Below are 25,845 nucleotides of genomic sequence, written 5' to 3'. Positions count from 1 at the left end.
GGTGGATTAAGGGGTTTGACAGCAACAAATTTGCTTCTCCCCCCCCGAAGGACACATATCAGAATTAAGAAGAGACCGGGATGCCCTAAAAAGATTTCTGGCATGCCGTGGAGTAACAATAAATAGAATTAAAATATGAACCCAACAGTGGTTTAGTTCATAAAGGTGTTGTGACATCCTGCCCCACAGCCTCAGGGGATTGGCCAGTGTCTATGGAATTCTCGTGTCACGAGAATTCTAATGCAGCCTCTCTGAGGCGACTGAGAAATGAAATGACAGTTGGGGCTGCCGCTGTGGCTGACGTGTAGAGAATAAAGTAAGAGTTTTTTTGGGACATTTCCTCTACATTTTTTCTACATTTTACACTGGCGACAAGGATGGGACCACACCAGTTGAGGCGACGGAATGGTCAGCTCCAATTGTGGTAGCTGGGAAAGCAGATGGAAAAATTTGCCTATGCATAGACCTTAGAGCACTCAATAAAGAAGTTGTAGTAGACAAGTTCCCATTGCCCAAAATCACAGAAATGTTTTCCAAGATAGTTGGAGCAAAGTATTTTTCAACATTGGACTTAACCTCAGCAAATCACCAAATGTGTTTACACGCTGATTCACAAGACCTTACAGCCTTCATAACTTCTATGGGGGTTTGCAAGTTCAAGAGGATGCTGTTTGGCCTTTTGTCAGCAGAATCAGTTTTTCAAAGGGCTATGTCCTCCATCCTAACTGGTATACCAGGGGTATTCTTTTATAAAGATAACCTGTTAATTTTTGGTAAAGACGAGACAATACATGATACAATACTTCAACGTGTCCTTCTGAAATTCAAAGAATATGGGATGACTGTCAAAAAAGAAAAATGTACAGAAATAAATTATCTAGAACACACGTTTTCATCTCAGTGCGTACGACCCAAACCTGAATTAGTGAACACAATAATGAATTTAGCCTCTCCTGAGAACAAAGATGAGTTAACAGTGTTCTTAGGAATGGTAGTGTTCTATAGTAAATTTCTAATCAACTTTGCGAGTCACACTTTTCAGTTGAGGAAATTACAAAAAAAAAATGTATTTACACCTGGAACAAGGGGTGTGAAGATGAATTTGAAAACATCAGGAAGGCATTGGCGAACACACCCAGTCTCAAATATTTTGTACCAGGAAAGGAAACAATAGTGGCAACTGACGCAAGCTCAAAAGGTCTAGCAGCTCTTCTTCATTAAAAAGATAGTACAGGGGCACAAACCATAGCTATTGCTTCGAGAGCTCTTAGACAAGTAGAAGTCAATTACTCTGTCATTGAGAGGAAAGCACTAGCAGTATACTAGGCTCTTCATAAATTTAGAGACTTCATCTGGGGAACCTCACTTAAGGTAAAAACAGACCATAAACCACTTAAGGAGGTTTTTACCTAGAAAGGCTTGATGGCAATCTCAAGTAGGATCAAAAGGTGGGTGATATATCTCCAAGAGTTCAGTTTTTATGTTGAGTATATTCCAGGGGTTAGGAATTGTGCTGCTGATTGTCTTTCACGTTTAGTGAAAGAAACAGATATAGAACATGACCATGAGAGGAGCTGTTGCAAGGATGTAGATGAACCCAAAGAAGATGTCTGTATGATAACCAAGGGTGAGTTAAAGAAAATCTAGTTAAGGGATGGGAATCACAAGGGAAAATTGATGAACAGGCGCGACCCTATGGGATGGTCAGAGAGAAATTATCTGTGTTGGGTGGGTGTCTATTTAGGGGTACCAAATTAATACCGCCTAGCAGTTTAAGGATGAGGTTATTGAGCTGGCTCACGATGGTCACTTTGGTATCACCAACACTAAACAGGGATTAAACCTGGACGTTTCATGGCCAGGGATTGATGGAGCTGTAGAAAGAGTAGTCAGGGATTGTGTACACTGTGCAGCCAGTGATAACGTGTTAAATTTATACACTCCACCTATGTTATGTCACAAGTTACCTGATGGGCCTTGGATGGATGTGGCCATGCATATAGTTGGACAATTGTCTGGAGAAAAGGGATGTCCATATATCTTAGTTTTAGTGGGTTTCTACTCAAGATGGCCAGAAATAAAAATGGTTTCAGACATTAGTTCCAACACAGTGAACACATTTCTGTTGGAAGTTTTCATGGGTGTGGTCCTCCCAACACGGTGTTGACTGACAATGGAACACAATTTTGGTCAAGAAAAACAAAGGAGTTTCTGAAATGCAGTGGAATAACACACAAACTTTGTGTTCTTTATCATCCTGAAACAAAGAGTAGTAGAGAGGTTTAACAAAACCATAAAGGAAAGCATCCAACTGGCTAAGGTAAATGGACTGTGTTGGAAAGAAGAAGTAATGTGTAGATTGGAAGCTTATCGTCTCACTCCACATCAGACCACTGGCATTACACCTTTTGAATTGCTAAAGGGCAGGAAACCTAACTCTAGATTAGTGCCTGAGTGGATGAAGTGGTATAAAGGTTGGGTAAAGATAGACACAAACCAAGCATTGAGGAGAAAAGAGATTGAGTCACAATATACATGAAAGAAACATTTTGACAAGACACACAAGACCAAGGCAATTGACTTCAGATTAGGTGAATGGGTTAAAATGAGATCAGAAAGAGGGATCTAAATTCAAAGAATCATTGAAGATAATTAAACTATTTCACAATGCAGTAAAAACTCAGGATTGAAGAATATGGAACTTGGGTAGAGTGGTCAAATGTGTGGAGCCAGACCAACATGGTAGTGGGATTGAAATTTCAGTACAGAGGAAGACAGAGATGAACATCGACTAGGGAATACCACAAAGAGTGAAACTGATTAAGTCAAACAACAACAAATCGAAAGTTGATATCAGAAAGATTGGGCTTGTAACAAGGCTCCCTACATATTTGAAAGATTATAAGGTCAACTGCGTTCCACATATTTCTTGAAGTTTTGTTTTATCCCTCATTTAATTACTTGCAAGCCTTGTATTTTCTAGCAATATTCTTATATTTATACATTTTACTTTGAGACTTGTTCATTGTGTAAATGCTTTTATTCATTGGGTAATTCTCCGTAAGTGTTGTAGACACAACTATGTTCCGATGTATTTCCTTTGTTATTACTGATCCTTGATGTAAGTTTACAATAAGCTATAAGCCTCATATTATCTGTTAGTGTTATTGTATACAGAGGGAGAAGTGTGACCCTGCTCCACAGCCTCAGGGCATTGGCTAGTGTCTATGGAATTCTCGTGTTATGAGAATTCCAATGCAGCCTCTCTTAGGCGACTGAGAAACGAACTGACAGTTGGGACTCCTGCTATGGCTGAAGTGTAAAGAATTTACCAAAAATTAATTCTACGAAGAGCAGTGCTACATTTCTGGACCTTTCCTCTACATTTTACAGGTGTCCTCACCAAATCTGGACAAAACCATAGGACAGGTGCAGCCACTAGAAGTAAAATCACCAACCCAGAAAGAAAGGTCACTTGCAACTATGTTCTTATAGGGTCATAGATAACTAAAGACCACAAAAGGGGCATATAAGTGGTACCAAGTTATAAACAGAATTAACTGTAATTGAATTATATTTTATTATAAAATACTACATTCATGTTTAAATTTAAAAAAGGTTGTTAGAATATTTTACAATTAAATGATAAATAACTACTATTTTTAGATATGTTTTTAACATTAAATTAAACGTATTTGTATGTTTACCTATTTAAAATAATTTAATTTTAACATAAATGACCTACTGCCATTATTATCTATGGGATAGTATTGCAGTACAGTGGTTGGCCATGTGTGGTGCTGGACTTACTACTACATTGACGGTAGTAGCTTACACTCCTTAATGCAGCTCCACTCTGTTTCCAGATTTTGTGAATATCGAAAAGGAGTAATAAGTACACAAAAATGTAAATTACATCTGTGAATAGCCCCAATTGTTTTTAACAAGATCTTCCAGAGTGCGTGCTTTACATTTAATGGAATCACTAGATGGAATATCACCCACCCCTTTAGCAAACATGGAGTTATGCCATACTAGGGACAAAAACTAAACCGGGATTTTTCAGAGTTTAGAAACCAAAAATGTTAACAGCAGTCTCCCTGGGTAGAGCTCTCCCGAGATTAGTGTAACATGATTGAATCTCCTAGGGCTAAAATTAAGGCTGGCTACAGTCTAACACTAAAGAGCTGAGTTAGATAGCCCAGGAATATTAGCACTGCTCAAATCTACCATTTTAAGAACAAGTGCCTGCACCACTTCACTAAAGACAGAATGAGAAAGGAAAGGATTTTTTTTCACAGTAGATGGTGTTGATAACTGACTGACTGCCGGAGCAGGATAACATGGGTGGACAGCTAGCTAAAAAGCTGCATGGTAATTCACCATACATGACAGTTGACCCAGGAAACAATGGAATGTAATGCACTTGGTTAAATACTGAACATAAAAGCAACTTTGAGACCTAATACATGTTTACAACCCTCCCTTCTTATTAAGTTTGGTATGCCATTCAAAAGACCACCCAGAGCGCCACAAGGTCTAATACACAGCTTTACTTTACAATAGCAGATGTTTTTCATCACTCAACTTAGAATAATGGAAATAATGGGAATTAGAAGACTTCATCAGGGAACCATAGGATCTAAATTAAATTGTGCATGAAGAAGTCCTGTTAACAGATTCCAGAGCATTTATGTTTTAGCCTACTGCTGAGGTCCAATAACAGCCAGTAAAGGCCCTCAAACCAAGTTATTATCTAGAACCAATGGAGAAGCCTGTAACATGTGAGAGGGCTTTTAAAAGGAGAGTACAGCCCGAGGCTGAAGGGCAATAATGCTATTAGAAAATGCATCCAATGAGAGTAGAATGATCTCAATTAAAAAGGGAGAAACAGAAAGAGAGACAATGGGCTTATGGTCCAGAAAGCATGTACCAGCCACAGTGACCCTAAGCCACTACAGTGTCTTCAGCAGAGCTCCCAACATTTAAACGTTCTAATATTCATTAAATGCTTAAAACACACGTGTATTTATCTATTTCCTATTGATGAGGACTACTGATCATGCTGCATTCCTTTAATGGAATTGCAATATTCACACTTGAATTCACAATAATCAGTGATTAACAAATGGTGGTTTGACATCAAGAGGCTCAAGCTGTCCAAAACCAGTCACCAGTCTTGGATTGCTTGTGTTCTAGTTCAGAGAACACCTGGCTTGGCAGTTCAGGATTGTCTGTTTTTACTGGAGCAGGACCAAGACTAATCTGCATATGCCTTGTTCCAGTCTGAGGTGGCAAGCAGGATAAAAAAAACAATGGTTTGTAATGCTACCCGAATGCCAGTGGTTACACGATTTGCAAGAATTCTTTCCATTACCTTTTGGATTTGATATAATGCCCACTTGGGCAAAAATATGTCAAGTGTATGTCCAAACGTGAGTCCTGTACACACTATGGCCCTCATTACGAGTGTGGCGGTCTTATCGCTGCGGACCTGGCGGTAAAGACTGCCGCATTATGAGTCTAGTGGTTTGGCCAGAGCCAAACTGTCACAACGCCACCAGTACCGCCGGGGGGTCGGAGCTCCGGCCCGGCAGCAGCCGTAAGACTGCTGGCGGTATTAAGACGTGGCAAATCACTAGGCATTCCGCAGCAGTCACGCTGCCACGCAAACCCTGGCGATAACTCACCCGTCGACAGGAATCCCCATTCCTCTTGCCTGCACATGCACCCTCTCGTGTCTACACACCCCCTCCACCCATTCACACACTTGCAGACACCCCCACAAATCCAGACACTTGCAACAGTGGTGGTTTTCTGGCACCCGCGACTTCGGCGGTATGTTGAAAAGACCACGAAGTCGTAATGAGGGCCTATGTCACCAAGCTGCACCTGACTGAAGAGGCCGAAACTGGTCTTGGTTTGCTTGTATTCTGGATAAAAGAGAGTCTGGCTTGGCAGTTGAAGCTGGACTATTCCTACTGAAGCAGGATCAAGGCTGGTTGGTTTGCAATGGGCTAGGTCTAATCTGAGGTGAAATAGTGAGAAAAAAAAAACAATGGGTTGGAATGTTACCCTGAGTCACTGCCATTGGTTAGACTATTTGCAAAAGTCCTCCCATCAGCTTTTGTGCATTTGATGGGCAGGATAATACAGGTCAAGGTTAAAACACATAGGGCTTAATGGAGATGTTATTAACATTTGTGTTTATTTTTTCATTAACTGGAGTCATAGTGGTCTGCATTCTTGAGTCACTGCACTTGTCAGTGAAGATAAGATCAAGTTGTTCTAAGAACTGATGGTGAAATATGTATAAGGGGGGGCTGTGCTGCAAAACTTTGCCCTTCAATGCCTACCAGTATTTGAGCACATGTCCATTACCCGGCTGAAGAGTTTGTGATGACAGTTGCTTTTATGCGGCTACAGTACTGTGTTGCATATGAATGTGGTATGTTTTGGATATGTGGTTGGAGAAGGAAGATGCAGCTCCATCAGAGAGGAGCTGCACCCAAAGATCAATAGAGATAATGTGAATCTTGCTCACAAAGAACATGAAGCGAGTCTTTTAGGGGTGCAGCTGTAAACATGCCTGGACATACAATCTCGAATGCACCTCAGGCATATTTATGCTGCCTGACATTCTGTACAAAGGAGACTTGAAGATACAACTAGTACTATCTGTGTACTGCTAAACAGCGTTGTATTGTTACCCAATCAAAACTCCCTGCTGATTCATCTAGAAACTGAACAAAACAGATGCAAGGATGAAGCCTGTGGTACCCGAATGAATTATGGACTGAGTCTTGCTTGGTCTCTCCCCCAACTTGACCCTTTCAAAGTGGTCGGCCAAGAATGACACAAATTAATCCAGGAGCCACCACCAAAGCCAATTCTTTACTTCAAAATTAAAATTAACTTTTCTTCATTGATGCTGAAAAAAGTTGCTGAGAAGTTGAGAACCACCAACCATTTGAAGCCTCCATCCAGCATAGCACTGATTTAGCAATAGATAGGTAACTGAACGGGTCGGAAATAGTTTTTTATTCAGCAAGAGTAGCACCTGACTAATTTTATGTATTATTAAAAAGTGTCATGAAATACCCTTTGATTGTGGCACAGGCTTAACAGGAAAGGGGGGGGGGGGGGGGCAAGTCCTTGGTTGCTAACACAGAGTGTCAGGGAGGATTCCACAACTGGAAAGTACATTTCCACTTTCTGTTCCAACACATTAGGTCATAAAAATACCATGATACAATACAGAATGCCCACAACTGAAAAGTTTAGAAAAAACACCCTATGTACAAAGGTTTTCTCTATTATTCAAGTCTTTAAATGCTCTGCCTTTCCTCAAATTATCATCTGAATATCAAAAGTTGCAAGAACAGAAGCCGAAGGCGTAAATTATAATTTTTAGATAATTAAAAAGTTAATAGGAACGCTTCTATTCCTTAGCGGGCAGGCAACTTTTAGAATATAGACACAAAGGATCCTCTCCACATGGCGCCTGTGGCGTACCAGCGGAGTACTGTTAGATGAGCAAGTCCAAAATTAATTGAATTATTTATTCAGTGAAATTTTAAATCAGGTCAGACAATACGTCTCTTGACTTTTTGTTGCAAGGGCACCTTCTGTACTGCTGATGTAGTTCAATGCTCCAGTCAAGCTTCCCTATGTACAGATCACTGCAGCGATCTGCAGCGATGAGTTAACTGAACCCCGAAGATAAGAAAGATCCCTCTGTAAAGGCAATCTCAAAAGAAGGGGAGTGGCTTTGAGGTTATTGAGAACTTTAAAGTGCCACATGCCACCCGCTGGGAGCTTCAGGTTGCTTGGAGACTGTATGGCACTGAGGGGACAAGTGAAGGTTAAGGAGAGGTATTATCTTTTCCCTACTTCTTCCAAGATGGGATTCCTGCGTATCTCAGGCTAATTTTACTAATGTCTCTGTGACAAGTGAACATTGTGGTTCTCAGTTCAAATGAAGTGTGTGTCTTTTGTGGCGCCCAACCCTTGTTATGCAAATCTTTAGGTCTGCCACATAATTAGATCGAATACCCACGAAAATACAACAATGGGGAAAAGTTAAATTACGTAAATGTGAACATCAGCATTGATTCTAGTCTTTTCGTAATTGCAAACTGCAGCCACGCACTTGAGAGAGAGTAGATTTATGCTTCAATGAGCTGCTTGCTGTCAGAGGGACAGCTACGGTTACCAGCATCATCAGCTTGAAAAGGTTCACGACATTTAGATCATGCTATTTTCAGAACTGCTTTCTTCTCAGAGATTTTCTTGGTGTGTTGCTATATGAAACACATAGCCCCAGGAGCCAAGGTCGTACTACTCTGTGGTGAGGGTGAAGCTTCCCTGTATCCTCAGCTTTCAACTGCTGCACCTTTTATCTTTGAGACAATATGATACTTCACGAGTCAAGTGTTTGCACTCGATTTCCAGGTTTAACCAGCAGGACTCTGGTTTGCATGCAAAGAGTCTAGCTAGGAGTCATTCTTAGGTCTTGCACAGGGACACCTTTAGCTGTTTTGTCAGCATCATGTAATAAAAAATAAAAAAATAAAAATAATAAATAAATAAAAATATATATATGCATACATACTTAGAGGGACTTTGGGCCCACCCTCCTCATCCGTAGGTCTATTTAACTCTCATTCACAATTTGGTTTCTCCCACCACATCATACAGTGTAAAGCACTGAGTCAGCAGATCTTTTCTGAGCACAAGTGCACGTATGCCTAAAATGAAGTGTAATTCAGTAGCAGAGCAGGTGGGTCAACATTGTACTTTTCCAATGCTTTTTTATTTCCATTCTTAACCCTTTAATTGTGTTCTCATCCTTGTGTGCTTAAGCTATGTCTTCAAGGTTACAGTAAATCATTAAACTGCATTCTTCAAATGAGTCCGATAATTGTTTTGGAGCATGCCCCATGGTCTGGGGTGTTGTGGGGAACGTCATCTGCCATTGAATCTCCTAGGACAGTGGCCTGCCTCAAACCAGATGCCAAGACAGGTCATCTTGACCCAATTTCCAAGTTGGTGATCCATTAGTGTTTGCAAAGGGAGGTAGAATGAGACTCATTACCACAGACGGCAAATGTTTAGACTCTTTGAAGTCCCAAGGGAAGACAGGAGTTAGTGTGTGATGAGGGCCAGGCCGGAGCACAGCTGTCGTGAGGGGCCTTGGCTGAGTAAAGCTTTTTGTGAGAGGCCTGGGCTGAATACAGCTATTGTGAGGGGGGCTAGGCTCATAGCGGTCACGATGACCCTAGGGGGAATACAGCTGTCATGAAGGGGGCTCGTCTGAGCACTACCGTCTGTAGCTGGTCAGCTGGCATGGAAAGGATCAAACCATCTGTGCAAGCTGAAGTTGTGAATTACAGATGCTCAGGTTGGGTAGTAGAGGGGTCAGACTTCAAAGCACCTGCTGCTGGTGTATGGATCATATGTGAGTAAGCAGAGGCACCACTGGCTGCATTTCATCCCATGTTCCAGAGAAGACACTCACAGCCATTCTTGATATCCCTCCTGTAGAAGTGTTACATTGATATATTCCTGTGTCAAATATGCTGTTCCTAGCAGATGCAGCACAAAACCACGCACCTCAAATTCTGCAGATAAACATCAACGGAATATGAATAGGCAGGCTGTCTTTTTCTAACAACAAGTTCACCTACTGTTTGTATTAACAAACATATTCACCAGCAATTCCCAATTTACAACTACTGAAAATAAAACCTGTGGCTGCTGCTGCAATAATAGCATCTGTTAGACCTGGCATCCTTGATGTGGTTTCCTCCGATATTTTGCCTTTGGACCCCATGTTTCACTGAATTCATTTTTCCTGGCTTAAGGATTTAATGCACTTGATCACTCCTAACCAGTACTACTGTGCAGGTGCTCTGTACTCTAAACATGGTGATATTGGCTTATCCGCACTTGGCATATTTAATTTACTTGTAACTCCCTAGTAAAGTACACTATATGTGCGTGCTGAAGGCCTGCACATTAAATGCTACTAGTGGGCCTGCAGGACTGATTATGCCACACTACAGTAGAACTTCAAACACTACAGTAGTCCTTCAAACACGTCTCATGCCTGCCACTGCAGAGTTAGTGTGTGTAGTTTTAAGCTGCCATTTCGACCTGGCAAGTGCATCCTCTTTCCTAGCCCAATCCTTCCGTTTTAGGTTGAGCCTGCGATGGCATGTGCTGGCGCATGCATAACGCTAGTGAGATGCTGTTGTAGTTAGAAAAGGGCTTGGAGCTTTCCATTCATTGGCTTGAGTGACACTTCTTTACAGCCTTGTAATTCATCACTGGAGGCCATATCATTTCCGTTCTCTTCCGTGGAGCAGGGACCAAGCACTGATTAATTCAACCTAATAATTACCAGTCTGCTCCTCATGACGTAATTGAGGTACTATTTTCTTCTTTTAACTTATAATGCCCTGAAAACAGAAGGCAGGTGTCTAGCAAAAACATGCCCACCAGGACAAAAAAACTGAAAAGTTGTATTTTCTATAGTTAACTTTTTTTTATTTTGCCAAGTCTCCTTTCCTCACTTTGCACCCATGTTTTCTGTTTTTTAACTTCTAGTGCCATACAAACTGAAGACATGTAACTGGCAAAAACGTGTCTACAAGGAAGGAAAACTGAAAAGTTAAATTTTATTTAGAAAACATTTTTTATTTTGCCAAGTGTTCTTTTCTCACTTTGCACTCATGTTTTGTTTTTGCTTGTGGGCGCTGTTTTCAGAAGATGACTATCTGGTTCAAAATGTGTAATTGTCAAAATTACAATTTAACACATAATCATGCAGTATGCCCCAATCCACCCCATTCCAATCCAATCCACCCACTCCAATCCACAGCACTCCAATATACACCACTCACCCCAATCCACTCCACCACATTCCAATTCTCCCAAACCCAATCCACTTCAATCTGTCCCACTCCCATCAAAAAGCTTGCCTCAATTCAAAACAGCAATCCAAAACAATCTGCCCCACTCCAATACACAAAAATCTGCTCCACTCCAATCCAGAAAAATCTGTCCCACCCCACCCAATCCACAAAAATCTGCCCCACCCCATTCCATAACAATCTCACCCACCCTGATCTGCCAAACCCCAATCCAAAACAATCTGCCCCACTGCAACCTACCCCTCTCCAATCCAAAGCAATGTACCCCACTCAGACCCAAACCAATCTGCCCCACTCCAGCCCAAAACAATCTGACCCACTTCAATCCTCATTCTAATCCAAAACAATATGTGCCACTCCAATCAGCCACACTCCAGTCCAACCTGCCACACTCCAATCCAGTCAACCTCACTCCATCCCAATCCACCACACCCCAATACTCCCAACCCACCTACTCCAATCTGCCCCTTCAATTGAAAACAATCTGCCTCACTCCAGTCCAAAACAACCCGTCTCACTCTAATCTGAATCAATCTGCCCCCCTCTAAAACAAAACAATCTGCCCTACTCTAATCTGTCCAGCTCCAATCCAGTCTGCCCTACTCCATTCCAAAATCATCTGCCCTACTCCAAGCCGAAACAATATGCCCTACTTCAGATTGCCCCACTAAAATCCAAAACATCTGTATCACTACAATCCAAAACAATTTGCAGCACTCCGGGCTACCCAGTACATACATAAGTAATCTGCCCCACTCCAATCTGCCTCCCTGCAATTCAAAACAATCTGCCACACTCCAATTCAAAACAATCTGCCACACTCCAATCCAAAACAGTGCGCCCCACTCAGTCTGTTCCAATGAAATCCACAAAAGCTGCCCCACTACCACCCAAAACAATCTTCCTAGTACAACCAAAACAATCTGCCCCAATCCAATGTGCCCCACTCCGATCCAAAACAATCTGCCACACTACAATACAAAACAACCTGTCCCACTCCAACCTGCCCCACTACAATCCTAAACAATCTGCCCCACTCCAATCCAAAATAATCTGCCCTACTCCAATCCAGTTCACTCCATTCCAGCCTGCCCTGTTCCATTCCAGTCCGCATCACCATGATCCGTCCCACTCCAATCTGCCCCACTCCAATCCAGTCCATCTCACCACGATCCGTACCACTCCAGTCCACCTCACCATGATCCATCCCACTCCAATCCAGTCCACCTCACCACAATCCGCCCCACTCTGATCCAGCCCACCTCACCACAATCCGCCCCAGTCCAATCCAGTCCACCTCACCACAATCTGCCCCACTCCAATCCGCCACACTCCAATCTGCCCAACTCCAATCCAAAACAATCTACCCCACTCTAATCTAAAACAATCTGCCCCATTCCGACCTGCCCAGCTCAAGCCCAAAAACCATCTGTCCTGCTCCAATCCGAAACAATATACCCTACTCAAGACTGCCCCACTACAATCCAGAAAATCTGTCCCACTACAATCCACATCAATTTGCTGCACTCAAAGCTACCCAGTACAAACCAAAACAATCTGACCCACTCAAACCTGCCTCACTCCAAACCAAAACAATCTGCAAATGAGATTCAAAGTAATCTGCCACACTCCAATCTGACTCCCTCCAATCAAAAACAATCTGCAACAATCTGCCACACTCCAATCCAAAACAGTGCGCCCCACGCCAGTCTTTCCCACTGAAACCCCAAAAATCTGCCCTACTACCACCCAAAACAATCTATTCCACTCCAGTTGTTCCCAGTACAACCAAAACAATCTGTCCCAATCCAATGTACTCCACTCCGATGCAAAACAATCTGCCACACTACAATACAAAACAATCTGCCACACTACAATATAAAACAATCTGCCCCAGTCCAATCAAAAACAATCTGCCCCACTTCATTCCGCCCTACTCCAATCCACTCTGCCCGCTCCAATCTAGTCCACCTCACCAAGATCCGCCCCACTCCAGTCCAGTCCACCTCACCACGATCTTCACCACTCCAATCCAGTCCACCTCACCACAATCCGCCCCACTCCAATCAAAACAATCTTCCCCATTCCAATTAAAAACCATCTGCCCCACTTCAATCCAAAATTATCTGCCCTAATCTAATCTAAAACAATCTGCCACACTCCAATCTGCCTCATTCCAATCCAATCCACCCCACTGCAATACAGTCCCCCTCATTACAAATTCACCCCACTCCAATCTGCCCCCCTCCAATCCAGCCCTCTCCAATCTGCCCCACTCAAATCCAAAATAATCTGCCTATTATATTCCAAACCAGTCTGCCCCACTTCAATCCAAAAACAATCGGTCCCACTCCAATCTGTCCCAGTACACACCAAAACCATCTGCCCTACTCCAATCTAAAACAATATACCCTACTCAAGACTGCCCCACTACAATCCAGAAAATCTGTCCCACTACAATCCACATCAATTTGCTGCACTCAAAGCTACCCAGTACAAACCAAAACAATCTGACCCACTCAAACCTGCCCCACTCCAAACCAAAACAATCTGCAAATGAGATTCAAAGTAATCTGCCCCACTCCAATCTGACTCCCTCCAATCAAAAACAGTCTGTCCCACTCCAATCTGCAACAATCCAATCCAAAACAGTGCACCAAACTCCAGTCTGTCCCACTGAAACCCCAAAAATCTGCCCTACTACCACCCAAAACAATCTATTCCACTCCAGTTGTTCCCAGTACAACCAAAACAATCTGTCCCAATCCAATGTACCCCATCCAAAACAATCTGCCACACTAGAAAAACAAAACAATCTGCCCCACTCCAATCAAAAACAATCTGTCCCACTCCAATCAAAAACAATCTGTCCCACTCCAATCAAAAACAATCTGTCCCACTCCAATCAAAAACAATCTGTCCCACTCCAATCAAAAACAATCTGTCCCACTCCAATCAAAAACAATCTGTCCCACTTCATTCCGCCCTACTCCAATCCAATCCACTCTGCCCGCTCCAATCTAGTCCACCTCACCAAGATCCGCCCCACTCCAGTCCAGTCCACCTTACCACAATCCACCCCACTCCAATCCAAAACAATCTGCCCCACTCCAATCAAAAACAATCTGCCCCACTTCGTTCCGCCCTACTCCAATCCAATCCACTCTGCCCGCTCCAATCTAATGCACCTCACCAAGATCCGCCACACTACAGTCCAAAACAATATGTCCCAAACTGCCCCACCCCAATCCAATCCACCTGATCCCAATCCGCCCCACTCTAATCTGCCCCTTCCAATCCAAAACAATCTGCTGCACTCCAGTCCAATACAGCCTGCCCCATTTCAATCCAAAACAACCTGTCCCACTCCAATTCAAAACAAAATGCCCCATTCCAATCCAAAACAATCTGCCCCACTCCAGCCCAAAACAATCTACCCCACTCCAATCCAATTCGCCCCACTCCAATCCAATCCAGCCCACCCCACTCCAATCCAGTCCACCTCACCATGATCCACCTCCCTCCTATCCAACACAATCTGCCCTACTCCACTCCAACATACTATGCCCTACTCCACTCCAACATACTATGCCCTACTCCACTCCAACATACTATGCCCTACTCCACTCCAACATACTATGCCCTACTCCACTCCAACATACTATGCCCTACTCCACTCCAACATACTATGCCCTACTCCACTCCAACATACTATGCCCTACTCCACTCCACCCCAACATAATATGCCCCACTTGAATCCAAAACAATCTGCCCCACTCCACTTGAAAACAATCGGCCCCAATCTACTAGAAAACAATATACCACACTACAATCCACAATAATCTGCCCCACTACAAGCGGTCCCACTTAAATCCAAAACAATCTGCCTACTCCATTCCAAAACAGTCTGCCCTACTTCAATCCAAAATGATCTGCCCACTCCACCCCAAACCCAATATGCCCCACTCCAATCGGTCCTACTCCACTCAAAAACAACCTGCCTACTCCATTCTGAAACAGTCTAACCCACTTCAATCCAAAACCATCTGACCTACTACTATTCAAAACAATCTGCCCCACTCCAATCCAAAACAATCTGCCCCACTCCAATCCAAAACAATCTGCCCCACTCCAATCCAAAACAATCTGCCCCACTCCAATCCAAAACAATCTGCCCCACTCCAATCCAAAACAATCTGCCCCACTCCAATCCAAAACAATCTGCCCCACTCCAATCCAAAACAATCTGCCCCACTCCAATCCAAAACAATTTGCCCCACTCCAATCCAAAACAATTTGCCCCACTCCAATCGGACCCACTCCAATTCAAAATAACCAGCTTACTCCATTCCAAAACAGTCTGACCCACTTCAATCCAAAATAATTTGCCCCACTCAGATCTAAAATATTATGCCCCACTACAATCCAAAACAATCTGCCCACTCCAACCTGACCCAGTACAAACAAAACAATATGCCCCACTTACAACCCAAAATCATCTGCCCCAGTCCAATTAAAAACAATCATTGCGGCTACAGTCCAAAACAACCTGCCTAACTTCAATCTGCCCCACTCCATTCCAAACCAATGTGCCCCACTCCAATCCAAAACAATCTGTTCCACTCCGATTTCCCCACTCCTATCCAGTCCACCTCACTCTAATCTGCCACAATCTAATCTGAAACAATTTGCCCCACTCCAGTCCAAAACAATCCGCCCTATTCCAATCCACCCAACTCCAGTCCAGTCCATCTCAACACGATCCACCCCACTCCATGATGAGTGCCACTCCAAGCCAAAACAATCTGCCTACTTCATTCCAAAACAGCCAACCCCATTTCAATCCAAAACAATCTGCCCCACTCCAATCCAAAACAATCTGCCCCACTCCAATCCAAAACAATCTGCCCCACTCCAGGCCAAAACAACATGCCCCACTCCAGGCCAAAACAACATGCCCCACTCCAGGCCAAAACAACATGCCCCACTCCAGGCCAAAACAACATGCCCCACTCCAGGCCAAAACAACATGCCCCACTCCAGGCCAAAACAACATGCCCCACTCCAAGCCAAAACAACATGCCCCACTCCAAGCCAAAACAACATGCCCCACTCCAAGCCAAAACAACATGCCCCACTCCAAGCCAAAACAACATGCCCCACTCCAAGCCAAAACAACATGCCCCACTCCAAGCCAAAACAACATGCCCCACTCCAATCCATTTCACCTCACCATGATCTGCCTCACACCTATCCAAAACAATCTGTCCCACTCCAATCCAACACAATATGCCCTGCTCAGAACACAATATGCCCCACTCCACTCCAACATAATATGCCTCACTTCAATACAAAACAATACGCCCACTCCAATCTGTCCCACTTCAATCCAAAACAATCTGCCCCACTCCACTTGAAAACAATCTGCCCCACTCCACTTGAAAACAATCGGCCCCAATCCACTAGAAAACAATATGCCAAACTACAATCCAAAACAATCTGCCCCACTACAACCCAAAACAATTTGCCCCGTACAAGGGGTCCCACTTAAATCCAAAACAATCTGCCTACTCCATTCCAAAACAGTCTGCCCAACTTTAATCCAAAATGATCTATCCCACTCCACTCTGAACCCAATAAGCCCCACTCTACTTCAAACACAAATAAGCCCCACTCTACTTCAAACACAAATAAGCCCCACTCTACTTCAAACACAAATAAGCCCCACTCTACTTCAAACACAAATAAGCCCCACTCTACTTCAAACACAAATAAGCCCCACTCTACTTCAAACACAAATAAGCCCCACTCTACTTCAAACACAAATAAGCCCCACTCTACTTCAAACACAAATAAGCCCCACTCTACTTCAAACACAAATAAGCCCCACTCTACTTCAAACACAAATAAGCCCCACTCTACTTCAAACACAAATAAGCCCCACTCTACTTCAAACACAAATAAGCCCCACTCTACTTCAAACACAAATAAGCCCCACTCTACTTCAAACACAAATAAGCCCCACTCTACTTCAAACACAAATAAGCCCCACTCTACTTCAAACACAAATAAGCCCCACTCTACTTCAAACACAAATAAGCCCCACTCTACTTCAAACACAAATAAGCCCCACTCTACTTCAAACACAAATAAGCCCCACTCTACTTCAAACACAAATAAGCCCCACTCTACTTCAAACACAATAAGCCCCACTCCACTTCAAACACAATAAGCCCCACTCCACTTCAAACACAATAAGCCCCACTCCACTTCAAACACAATAAGCCCCACTCCACTTCAAACACAATAAGCCCCACTCCACTTCAAACACAATAAGCCCCACTCCACTTCAAACACAATATGCCCCACTCCAAATCAAAAACAACCTGCCTACTCCATTCCAAAACAGTCTGACCCACTATAATCCAAAACAATCTGACCCACTACACTCCAATCCAAAACAATCTGACCCACTACACTCCAATCCAAAACAATCTGACCCACTACACTCCAATCCAAAACAATCTGACCCACTACACTCCAATCCAAAACAATCTGCCCCACTCCAATCCAAAACAATCTGCCCCACTCCAATCCAAAACAATCTGCCCCACTCCAATCCAAAACAATCTGCCCCACTCCAATCCAAAACAATCTGCCCCACTCCAATCCAAAACAATCTGCCCCACTCCAATCCAAAACAACCTGCCCCACTCCAATCCAAAACAACCTGCCCCACTCCAATCCAAAACAACCTGCCCCACTCCAATCCAAAACAACCTGCCCCACTCCAATCCAAAACAACCTGCCCCACTCCAATCCAAAACAACCCGCCCCACTCCAATCCAAAACAACCTGCCCCACTCCAATTCAAAACAACCTGCCCCACTCCAATCCAAAACAACCTGCCCCACTCCAATCCAAAACAACCTGCCCCACTCCAATTCAAAACAACCTGCCCCACTCCAATTCAAAACAACCTGCCCCACTCCAATTCAAAACAACCTGCCCCACTCCAATTCAAAACAACCTGCCCCACTCCAATTCAAAACAACCTGCCCCACTCCAATTCAAAACAACCTGCCCCACTCCAATTCAAAACAACCTGCCCCACTCCAATTCAAAACAACCTGCCCCACTCCAATTCAAAACAACCTGCCCCACTCCAATTCAAAACAACCTGCCCCACTCCAATTCAAAACAACCTGCCCCACTCCAATCCAAAACAACCTGCCCCACTCCAATCCAAAACAACCTGCCCCACTCCAATCCAAAACAACATGCCCCACTCCAATCCAAAACAACATGCCAACAACATGCCCCACTCCAATCCAAAACAACATGCCCCACTCCAATCCAAAACAACATGCCCCACTCCAATCCAAAACAACATGCCCCACTCCAATCCAAAACAACATGCCCCACTCCAATCCAAAACAACATGCCCCACTCCAATCCAAAACAATCTGGCCCACTACAGGCCACAACAATCTGCCCCACTCCAAGCTACCCCACTCCAGTCCAAAACAATTTGCCCCACTCCAATCTGCCCCATTCCAAATTCACCGACTTCAATCCACCCAACTCAACCCCCGTCCATCCCACTCCAATCGACCTTCATTGTCAGGAACTGTCAGGGGGTGCTGGCTAGACCGGTGGCAGGGAAGATGAGTGACACAGAATACTGGTACAGAGCTACCTAAGATAACACAGAGCATTCATGAGGCAATGTGGCACCCAGATTAACGAACGTGCAAGAGATTATATATAGATATTATATAACAGCATAAACAATACAGGGAATGTGGGGTAAAGCACTTGGGAGCTCCACACGGTAAGACTAAAGCTCAGTAAGTTCCTCTCCCACAATTGCTTTTACAGATTCTGACTGCTAAAACCCAATATATTGGATATACATGCAAAGGCAGGGCCTGTGGAGCTGACCTCTATGGTGATGTTATCAAAGTAACTAAAAGACAATACTCACAGTGGACAAGAAAAAACAACCAGGTTGTCAGCTGAGCCCACAGATCCTGGCGAGCAAACAGGAACACGCAAGGCAGTAACAGCAATGGTGTAGAACTAAATACAACCACAATAGACAAGGGGCTAGCAAGGAGGAGTGCTTAACAGGAAAGAACAGAAAACAAGGGAACACTTGGCAGAAAGCAAGTAACAAACATACAAAGAAACTAGAAGCAAGGCAGCAGAAAAACATCAAGTAGGAACTGGAACAAGGAAAAGGAATGAAAGGCAAGGACTTGAAAAAGGAAAATACAGAAGGAGAGGCTTCAAGGGAGCACAAGACGTGCTTATGCAGGAATCAAAAAAACACAGTAGGCAGAATTAGTTCAAGGAACAAGGAGTAGCTGAGGCTCAGGAGTCACATAGCAATGCAGGAAGTGTTAGTTCAGGAACAAGGATTTGCTAAGGCTCAGGAGTCAAGGTAGCAGTGCGGGGAGTGCTAATCCAGGAACAAGGATTTGCTAAGGGTCAGGAACAGGGGCAAGGAACAAGGAATAAGTGTGGCACAGGAACTCAGGAACCAAGAATAGCAAAACTCAGAAAACAAGGGAGGAATAACTAAGGCTCTGGAACAGGAACAAAGAATAACTGACCCAGAAATGTCAGGAAAAAAGGGCTGGTGTTACCCGAAAACCGCTACAATGACCAACACTGGGCTGAAGAGAGTCGAGGCTTTAAAGAGCTCACAGTAATCACATGCATCAAGTGTGAGTAGACAAGCAGTAGCCAGACACAGGTGTGCTAGATTTCTCTACCCATCCTTGACATGCAGGGGTGGAGACGAAGCAGTGAGCAGGGAATTCTAGGTAATGGAGCTCCAAGCATGAGCAAACTTGCTTATACAAAACCCAACATGGACTACGAATGGATTGTAATTTTCAAAGAAGGTCAAAATTGCTGGAAGTCAGGATATGTATGTAGGAGAAGGTCTGGAAGCTTATTAAAGCATTGGAAATTCCTACAATTAGGCCCTCGTGATGGGTCTGAGAGCTTAGGGAGCAAATTGTGACATTAATCCACCACAGTCCAATCCAGTTCACCTTAATCCACCATACCCCAAACCAATCCATCCCACACCCACTGAATCCAAACCACTCCAATTCAATCCACCACACTCCAGCTCATCCCACTCATTTCCAATCGAATCCACCCACCTCAACCCAATTTGATCTACCTCACCCAATCCACCCCACTCCAATCCAATCCAGTCCAGTCCACTTCACCCCAATCTGCCCCACTTCAATTTGTCCTCACTCAATCTGCCCCCACTCCAATCCAAAACAGTGTGCCCTACTCCACTCCAAAATCATCTGCCCCATTCCAATTCAAAACAATATGCCCCACTCCAATCCGCCACACTACAATCCAAACAATCTGCCCCACAACTCTCCAAAACAATTTGCCTCACTCCAATCTGCCCCACTCAAATCCATAATAATCTGCCCAACTCCAATACAAAACACTCTGCCCCTCTCCAACCCAAAACAATCTGTCCTACTCGAGTATGCCCCCACTCCAGACTGCTCTGCTCCAATCCACCTCACTCCGCTCTACCCCACCCCAATCCAGTTCACCCTACTCCAAACCACAGTCCACCCCACACCAATCCAATCAATCACCATCCATTCCATCCCACCCCAATTCGCCAAGTTCCAATCAACTACAGTCCAAACCACCCTACTGCAGTACAACCCACTCCACTCCAATCCAACCCATGCCACCCAAACCACCACATTCCAATCCAAACCATCCCACTCCAATCTAACCCACTACTCTCCAATCTAACCAAATCCACCCACTCCAATCCACCCACATACCCCAGTCTATCCCACTCCAATTCAATCCAATCCATCCCACACAACCGTAATCAACTCCCCTCCAATCTAATCCAATCCAGCCCACTCCACTACAATCCAATCCACCACATTTCACATCAAACTAATCTATTCCTCTCCAATCTATCCCGCTCCTGTCCAGTCCATCTCACTCCAATCCAACTCACTCCAATCAAATCCACCCCACCCCAATTCAATCCACCCAACCCAATCCAAACTACCCCACTCAATACAATCTGCCTCACTCCATTCCTCTCCACCCCACTCCAGTCCACCCCACTCAATCCATCTCACCACACACAAATCCAACCCACCCCACCTCAATACATTCCACTTCAGTCCAACCCACCTTACCACACCCCAATCCAATCCAACCTACCCACCCAAATCCAATCCACCCCTTCTAGTCCTCCGCATTTCAATCCACTCCAATCTACCTCACCCCCACTCTACTCCAAGTGACCACACTCTACTCCAATCCACCCCACTCTACTTCAGTTAACCCCACTTGCCACCAATCTACCCCACTCTCCTCCAATCCACCCTACTCCACTTTACTCCAATCCAACCCACTCTACCCCAATCTAATTCACACCACCTCAGTTCAGTCCTCCCCACTCCAATCCAGTCCACTCCAGTCCATCCCAATCCACCTTAACTCACCCCACTCCAATCCAATACAATCCACTTTAATCCACCCATGTCCAATCCATCCCAGTCCACCACACTCAGACACCTTAATCTAGCCCACACCAATCCAATCCATCCCACATCAATCCAATCCACCTCACACAATCCAATCAACCCCACACCAATCTAATTCATCCCACTTATTTCCACCCCACTCCAATCCAACCAACTCCAGTCCATCCCACTCCAGTCCAATTCATCACTATCTACCCTACTCAAATCCAGTCCACTCCAAACCACCCCAGTCCACCTCACTCCAAAAAGATCCATTCCACTCCAAACCTCCCCACTCCAAATCACCCCACCCAATCCATTACATTCCACCCCAATCCAATACATTCCACCCCAATCCAATACACCCCACCCCAATCCTAAACACCCAACTCCAGTCTACCCCACTCCAATTCAATCCAGTCAACCCCCACTCCAATTCACCCCACCCGACTCTAGTCCAACCCACCCCTCTCTAGTCCAATCCACTCCATCCACTTAACTCAAGTCTAATCCACCCCATTCCAGTTCAGTCCTCCCCACTCCAATCAAATAAATCCAACCACCCCATTCCAGTCCACTCCAATCCTCCTGACTCCAGTCCAGTCTAATCAGTTCCACTCCAATTTACCCCAATCAAAACTACCCAAATCGAGTCCACCACAATCCAATCTACCCCACCCTAGTCCTATCACTTCAGTTCAATCCACCCACCCCAATCTAATCATCCCATTCCAATACATCTCACCCCATTTCAATAAACCCCACTCCAATCCACCCCAAGCCATTCAATCCACCCCACTCCAATCTAATCTACCCCACTCTACTTCAATCCACCCCACTATCTCAGTACACTCCAACCTATTCCACCCTATTCTGCCCCACGCCACGCTCTGCCACTGAATCTTTGAACTTTCCTCTCCTGCACTCAACTCTACAACTCTACTTCCCCTACTCTACAACACTCCACACCATTAACTTTTAGCCATGCTGAACAGCAACCACACTGATTTAGAACATGCCAAACATGCAGTGCCAAAGCCAATAGCTCTTGTGTAAGTAAGAACTATAGGCTTTGCAAATGCTTGTTCTTACATGTAAGTCACCCCTAAGGTAGGCCCTAGTTAGACCCAAGGGAAGGGTGCATTGTATTTAAAAAGATGGACAAGTACTTTTAAGTCTAACATGTCCTGTCAGTGAAAAACTATTAAATTAGTTTTTGACTACAGCAAGACCTATCCCTCCCAAAGGTTAACACTGGGATTATCTTCAATTCCCAATTGAGACAAGATAGAAACTTGGAGTTTGGTGTCCCTGGACTCACAATTAAAAATCACATCTTATGGTGAATTTGGATTTTAAATTGTAAGGCTGAAAATGCCACTTTCACAAAGTTGGCATTTTCTTACTTGAAACATTCTGAGCCTCTGTCTGTGTCTGAATACATTTCTGGGGTGGGTGACAGGTGGACTTTGTGCATTCCCTCTAGACAGCCACACATAAAGGAAGTCAGAGTGTGACATTTACATCCTGATGGCCAATAACCCGGTTGATGGGCCTTCCTGGGCTTGATTGAAAGGAGGAGCTGTCATTTACACGTGAATAAGGATGTGCCTGTCCCCACACATACAGCTGCATAAACCCCTGTAGAATGTCTCGAGAGGGAAGGAAGGGCAACGACATGTGCACTTCAAAGGCAACTGTTTCATATCTCCCCCACTTCAGAAGCTCAACTGGGCATTAGTACTTGACCACAAAGCCCCATCAAAGCAGTAGACTTCTGGATCTGAGGACATTCTGCCAAGAAGAAGGACTGCTGTGCTGCCAGGATGGACTGCCACTCTGCTGAACTGCTTTGCTGTGTTGGCCTGCTACCTCCTGCCTCTTGCCTGGCAGTGGAAAAGACTGGACTTCTCTCTCTACATCCTCTAAAGAACCAAGTAACTACAAGGGCTTGCTGGCTTCCCTCCTGTTCTGAAGTCTCTGGACCATCAAAGACTTCCTCCAACTCTGCTTCAGCTGCTCGACTCTGCCAACTGTGAGTCCTGTCCTGCCAAAAGGTGCCCATTCAGTCCTGCAGTGTAAGGCTCTGCAGCTGTTCTCCTGAAGAAAAATGAGAAAAAGATTGATGATTGGACGCATCAACGCCATTGTGCTGATAGGAACGCATGGATCCTTCTTCAATGCAGACACAGCACCACCGCAGCTGAGGTCAAGGACTTTGCATCGCTGACTGCACGACTAACGATTGACGCATCACTACCAGACCCAGAGCATTGCCTTCACTGCACAGATCAATGACAAATTGCCTTCATCAGAAGGGGTTCGACCCTGCACCTCGAGGACATTGCTTCGATGACTGCACAGCTTGACAACGACACATTTCCCAGATTGTACATATCGGAACCAACACACCTCATCCTCAACATGACCCTCATCTAAGGTACTGTTCAGTAGGCCCTGCGAGGGTCCTATAGCCGGCCGGACTGCCCTCCATTGCAGGCGAAAGTAAAGCAAAACACAAATGATGGACGGAATGCGGAACCAATCAAACATTCACCCCTCAGTCACAGATCTGGGTTTAATCCATCGTTCTTTATGCCACCCCAGTTTAGACCCAGCCATATGCAAATCAGTCTTGACCCTGTCCCCCATAGGAACAGTCCAGCCCAAACTGCCAGGCCAGGTCCTCCCTGGACCAGAAACAGGCATCCTGGGACCGGTTTCAGGGTTTCTCCCTTCATCAGCCAGGCTAGCTTGAATTCAGTGGCATAGTGAGCCCGGGACCCACATCTGGGCATACCTGGCGCACTTATGGCGTCAAAAGTAAAGCAAAACACAAATGATGGATGGAATGCGGAACCAATCAAACATTCACCCCCAGTCACAGATCTGGGTTTAATCCATCGTTCTTTTGCTCACCATGCCACCCCAGTTTAGACCCAGCCATATGCAAATCAGACGACCTGAGCTTTGCATTTACTCTGGTCTAGTGTGACCTCAAGTAGCTTTTTAGTGCTATGGACTTCTAAGCACTATATTGCAGTTTATTCTTTAAAAATGTTTGTCGTTTGGTTTTATTTTACTAATAAAAATCTTGTCTATTTTTCCAAACTGGTGTGGAGTCTATTTCTGGTGTTTTCACTGTATTACTGTATTTAAGTGTTGGGCAAATACTTTACACATTGCCTCTTGTTGAGCCTGACTGTCCTGTGCCAAGGTACCAGAGGGTGATCACAGGTTAGCTTAGGGAGTGTATCTTACTTACCCTGATTAGACTTGTGGTCCCTACTTGGACAAAGTGCACACCTTTGCCAACTAGAGACCCAATTTCTAACAGCACCATTATTAGAAATGACCAGAGACCTGTTTCTTCCATGAAACTTGTTTACCTTGTTCACTTTTTCCTGTCACCACCGCCATTTTCACCACACTGTCTCTTGCGTTAACAAAGGAGAACAGCAAGTACCCCGGAAGCGTAAACACAAAGTTAATTGGCCAAGACTCTGAACAAAAATGGTGCACTTAACATCTCTCTTTCAGTCGACATGCTGGACTAATAAGAACAGAAGCAGCAGTTTTTAGTAAACGATACTAAAGGAGTAAGACTTGCAAGCGAACAGAGGCAGGCACAAGGTGCCTCATATCAAAGAGTGAGTGAAACAATAAAAATCCAAATCACCATGGCACTAGCACCAGGTTTATTGCCTTCATAAAAAGAGATGGTTATTTTCACTCCTTCGCACCCACCAAAATGATACAAGTTTTAGGTTATGTCTGTACAGAAGAAAATGACCCTATTGATCACAATGTGCTCAACACTGACCTCTTTGTTGTAGGTTTGCTCTGGTCAATGTGGTAACAATCTCCAAGTCTTATTCTGAGTCGAGCAGCAATACTAGGAGGTAAAAGAGCCCCAGAAAAGAGCAGGAGTTATACCATCAATGCAATTTACATTTTACACAATAGGTGGGATTACCTCATAGTTCCCAGTGCCGTGAGTCAAAATATAGAGCTAAAATGTGGAAAGGATCTTACAATGTGGTAAAACAGCATGTTTTTCCTCATTCCAATTTGTTTTCCCCACACAAATTTATCTAGATAACATGAGGAAATTGTGTAGGAAGCAAATTATATGTTGAAGCAAAATTATTGCCCAGCTTGGAATCCATAATCGGGCACAAACGCAGTTATCACCCCATCTCAACATTATCCTCCTACTGGGTGATGTTTGGCTTTTTGCTCTACTTCGACAGGGAGTTAATGTAGGAAACTGACTCTTTATACAGTGGACCAAAGTGAGTTACATCGTGTAAAGAGTCCAACCAATACCCAGAGGTATCACAGAGGCACAAATGACATCCCAA

General features: G+C 44.3%; 1 protein-coding gene across 37 annotated transcripts in view; it reads right to left on the bottom strand.

Moving 5' to 3' along the window:
- INPP4A (inositol polyphosphate-4-phosphatase type I A) overlaps nt 1–25,845 on the bottom strand; it is a 997,999-nt gene that overhangs the window by 830,189 nt on the left and 141,965 nt on the right. The window lies entirely within an intron of this gene.

The sequence above is a fragment of the Pleurodeles waltl genome, chromosome 8 (assembly GCF_031143425.1).
Source record: "Pleurodeles waltl isolate 20211129_DDA chromosome 8, aPleWal1.hap1.20221129, whole genome shotgun sequence".
In the NCBI taxonomy this organism is placed as follows: Eukaryota; Metazoa; Chordata; class Amphibia; order Caudata; family Salamandridae; genus Pleurodeles; species Pleurodeles waltl.
The sequence above is the reverse complement of the archived record's forward strand: the minus strand, read 5'-3'. Positions and strand labels throughout refer to the sequence as shown.